This window comes from Schistocerca serialis, unplaced genomic scaffold (assembly GCF_023864345.2).
Source record: "Schistocerca serialis cubense isolate TAMUIC-IGC-003099 unplaced genomic scaffold, iqSchSeri2.2 HiC_scaffold_969, whole genome shotgun sequence".
NCBI lineage: Eukaryota > Metazoa > Arthropoda > Insecta > Orthoptera > Acrididae > Schistocerca > Schistocerca serialis.
In genome coordinates, this window is record NW_026048594.1 from 30,001 (window position 1) to 35,000 (window position 5,000).

General features: G+C 51.5%; 1 non-coding gene across 1 annotated transcript in view; it reads left to right on the forward strand.

Moving 5' to 3' along the window:
- The first annotated feature begins 4,854 nt into the window (after positions 1-4,854).
- LOC126453864 (small subunit ribosomal RNA) overlaps positions 4,855-5,000 on the forward strand; it is a 1,910-nt gene continuing 1,764 nt past the window's right edge. Inside the window, exon 1 of the ribosomal RNA XR_007585131.1 lies at positions 4,855-5,000. This exon is cut by the window's right edge and continues 1,764 nt beyond it. This is a non-coding gene — a ribosomal RNA (small subunit ribosomal RNA).

Genomic DNA, 5,000 nt, shown 5'->3' on the forward strand with positions numbered 1-5,000 from the left:
TGCCCGATTTACGACCAGGCTGCCTCAGTGGAGAGGCAGTTACTACCGACACGTGACGTGAGAGAAATACTTAATGACAGGCAAAGTTTCCAGACCTTTTCTAAATTAGTAAACATTGTGTCACGTGAAGCTCAGCAAACGTTCCTAAGGTAGATACTGGAAACTATTGAATTAATTATGGAATGATAATGATATAATGGACAGAAGCATAAGCGAGACCGCCCTAGGCTTGGCGATATCTTCGGTCCGCCTGGGGTCTGGCCGCGAACTTGGTGTTTATCGGTAAGAGGTTCCGCTAGAAGCAATTTCCAACTGATTCATAAACAAGAACCGTCTTGTGTCGGTGGAAGCTGCCTCTTCCGATAAGAACAGGAAAAGAGAGTAGAGCACAATAGACTGGTAAATGTGTACAAAGTAATCCTGTAGATAGATGTATATGTGTATTGTTATATCTAAATGGGTGGTGGAGGGACGAAATGTTCTCTTACAGAGTGGTTTCGTTAGTTAGTAGCGGCCCGCCTCCCCGTGGCTAGGGACGGGCAACTCTCCGGGATTAGCCCGGAGAGGCTAAGAAGGCCGAATATTTTGTATTATTGTGAGCAGAAGGCTCTTTTATGTTTTGTAGTTGTTTTGATATTAAAATTGTAACCACTTGTAGTTATGTAGTATTGTTTAGTTACTTTAACGCCCACGCAAAATTGTAAGTTAGTGGGTAATGTATGTACAATAAACATTGAAAAAAAAAAAAAAAAAAAAAAAAAAAAAAAAAAAAAAAAAAAAAAAAAAAAAAAAAACATTGTCCCTATACATGAGCTGCGAGCTGTACCAGTTACGAGCTAGAGACGCGATCGCGTTGCTCTCTGTACGAATGCCGATGCTGAGCGGTCAGCTAGGAGGCGCTCCATCCATGTCGGTACCGGTGGGCGTTGCACTCGCAGTCGCAAAAACGTACGGCAAGTATATTACTCGGAAGAGTTTATGACAGTCCAAGCCCCCCTGCGTGGGGAGCGTCTTTCTAGGCCATGACCCACCGGAAGGGCGCAGCGTCCCCCACCCCAGACATGTGACGTCACACTATCGGTATTGACGACTCGACTCATTGCTTATAATCATTTGCCATACACCGGTGGAAGCTGCCGAGACGAGTAGCTACATAGCGCGCTCGCCGTGTCACTAATGTACAGAGATACAACAGTTTCGACTGGAACCGGATTAAACGTATACACGGCGCTGATTAGTAATACATAGACCCATCAGAATACAGATAATATATACAACTGTCCGTATACATGCTGAAAGACTCTGCTCACAATCACAACCACACGGCAGCCACACACTCTTATCACGCACTACTCTCCGCCTGTAACACGCACACAGACAATATGTAAGCACCAGCATGGAACAACACCCAGTGCATCCTCTCCGCCACATGAGACAATCCACACTGTCATAACCAGACTGGGAGGTCCACTCAGAAAACGGAATATCCCACCCCCCCGACAACCACCATTGCTCAGCTAAGCCACCAACACCCACACATGTCCTACACAGGGGTGCACCCAACATCACAATACTGCCTCCTCTCACAGCACACAAACAATGGCAGGAATGAAAGACACAGGTCTGCCACAAGCATGGAATCGGAGCGCCGCCTGTCATGAGCCAAAGGTGCATCCTGACGTGGCAAATCAGATGATGCCGCAGGCATCCACTTACTATAATCACAATCAACAAACCGACCGGCCGCCCCCCCCCCCCCCCCCATTACACCTTTCCATACAACAATGTGTACCTTAACCTAAACTATACTGTACCTTAACCTAAACTATACTGTACCTTAACCTAAACTATACTGTACCTTAACCTAAACTATACTGTACCTTAACCTAAACTATACTGTACCTTAACCTAAACTATACTGTACCTTAACCTAAACTATACTGTACCTTAACCTAACCTATACGGTACCTCAACCTAACCTATATTGTGCCTCAACCTAACCTATGTTGCGCCTTAACCTAACCTATGTTGCGCCTTAACCTAACCTATGTTGCGCCTTAACCTAACCTATGTTGCGCCTTAACCTAACCTATGTTGCGCCTTAACCTAACCTATGTTGCGCCTTAACCTAACCTATGTTGCGCCTTAACCTAACCTATGTTGCGCCTTAACCTAACCTATGTTGCGCCTTAACCTAACCTATGTTGCGCCTTAACCTAACCTATGTTGCGCCTTAACCTAACCTATGTTGCGCCTTAACCTAACCTATGTTGCGCCTTAACCTAACCTATGTTGCGCCTTAACCTAACCTATGTTGCGCCTTAACCTAACCTATGTTGCGCCTTAACCTAACCTATGTTGCGCCTTAACCTAACCTATGTTGCGCCTTAACCTAACCTATGTTGCGCCTTAACCTAACCTATGTTGCGCCTTAACCTAACCTATGTTGCGCCTTAACCTAACCTATGTTGCGCCTTAACCTAACCTATGTTGCGCCTTAACCTAACCTATGTTGCGCCTTAACCTAACCTATGTTGCGCCTTAACCTAACCTATGTTGCGCCTTAACCTAACCTATGTTGCGCCTTAACCCAACCTATGTTGCGCCTTAACCCAACCTATGTTGCGCCTTAACCCAACCTATGTTGCGCCTTAACCCAACCTATGTTGCGCCTTAACCCAACCTATGTTGCGCCTTAACCCAACCTATGTTGCGCCTTAACCCAACCTATGTTGGGCCTTAACCCAACCTATGTTGGGCCTTAACCCAACACACGTTGGGCCTTAACCCAACACACGTTGGGCCTTAACCCAACACACGTTGGGCCTTAACCCAACACACGTTGGGCCTTAACCCAACACACGTTGGGCCTTAACCCAACACACGTTGGGCCTTAACCCAACACACGTTGGGCCTTAACCCAACACACGTTGGGCCTTAACCCAACACACGTTGGGCCTTAACCCAACACACGTTGGGCCTTAACCCAACACACGTTGGGCCTTAACCCAACACACGTTGGGCCTTAACCCAACACACGTTGGGCCTTAACCCAACACACGTTGGGCCTTAACCCAACACACGTTGGGCCTTAACCCAACACACGTTGGGCCTTAACCCAACACACGTTGGGCCTTAACCTGCTCTGTAATTGTCATACGACGCGTTAAATTAGTGTAGTGTTGCCTAACTGCAACCCCCGCAATATAGTTTGCTACTCGCACTGCCCGGTCCCCAGTGTATCGCTTCATGTTAAACACCTTGCAGCTATACACTGTAATGTGGATGGCAGCAGGACGTACATGCTCAATGCCCTTTGCAGTTGTTCATTGGCATTTGCAGTTGTTCATTGGCATTCGCATGGCGAAGCACTTAGCCTACGCTGTGGTACGGCCTGTGTCAACTGTCCGCTGATGTTGTACGTCCAAATCACACACTGTACTGCACATTGGTCCTCATGTACTGAATGATACATCGTGGTACATGTGACCGTACAACGACTGCGCCAACAACGGCGAACCATGCGGTCCAAATGTTGTGCACTCAGCTACGTGTCGTCTCCCTATAAGAGCTGGATTGCAGTGTGGTATGCCCTGGATGGCGATCAGCATGAGCCGTCTGTTGATGTAGTGGCGCGTGTTGTCAGACGTAGTCGTCTCTTCTCACACACCGTGATAGCATGGTGCACTGCGTTCCACATCTGCGACATGCGACAGAGGCCGGTTGACAGTCGTTCGCGCAATGGACATCGCATACGTACGGGGGCCACCTTCCACGTGTTCGCGAAGCGTGCACATGTTGTTGCGTGTATGTGGGCAGACATAGTGTGTCGTGACACCTGACACAGGCATGCAACAATCGTTGAATTTGCAAATGGCGATGGACGCCTACGTTTGCTGGTGACGTTACGCAAATGAACAACTGGTAAACCGTTGTGGTGCGGTTGTTCTCGCTAGAGGTGAATCAGTGATGGCGACGATCGGTTGAGCTACCAACCGGTTGTTCCAGCGATACCCACCATGCCCACGAACGTGAATGGCATCTGGGTGTGAAGCGATACGCGGCGGTGGCTGGGTGGGACCGTCCCCGGCCGGTGAGGGGGGGCCTCCCGGCGTGCTGGCCGCGCGGTGCGTGGGCGCACGCGCTACAGCCGGCTGGTGGGGGCGGCCAGTGGCAGGCGCGCCGGCCGACGGAGGCGGCAGGCGGCGCAGCTGCGCGCCGGCGCACCCTGCACGCGGCGCCGTGCGGCCAAAGTAGGTCCTCGCGGGCCCGGTGCGAAGCGCGGTGGACATCTGCAGTGTGCTGGTCCGATTGAGGACTGTGTGCGCTGAGGATGCGCCGCCGCCCGGCGCTCGGCGCCGCGACGCCGTCTGCTGCTCGGTCGCCTCTGCGGTTCTCGCAGGTGGTTTGTATCGCAGCTGTGCGGACGTGTTGGCGCGTGCGCTGTGCTGGGAGAGTTCGCTTCGGCACCCAAGTGGGGCTTTTGTCCTTCTGTGGCGCTGGCGTTGGAGCTGCCGGTCACCGTAGGTGGCGCGTGTTGTCTCCCGCCGGCAATGCCACGACAGCACGCTCCCGGGCCTCTGTCGGCAGCGGCAAGCTCAGTTGGGAGCACGGGTGGTCGCACCTAAAGCGTCTACTCGCCAAACCCCGGGCGATTGCGCCTCTCTCGAACCCGACCAAGTACTTAGGACGGCGCTGCGCGCCGCCGGGACCTGAGAGGGTTTCGAGGTGTATGGTGCAGGGGAGCTCAGCCTCCTCCTGTTTGCAGAATAATTGAGCGGACGCTTGCGTGTTCGCGCGGGCCCCCGGGACACACTCCCGGGCGGCCGGCTGCTCAGCTCTAGTTGACGCAGCTCCCTGGTTGATCCTGCCAGTAGTCATATGCTTGTCTCAAAGATTAAGCCATGCATGTCTCAGTACAAGCCGCATTAAGGTGAAACCGCGAATGGCTCATTAAATCAGTTATGGTTCCTTAGATCGTACCCACGTTACTTGGATAA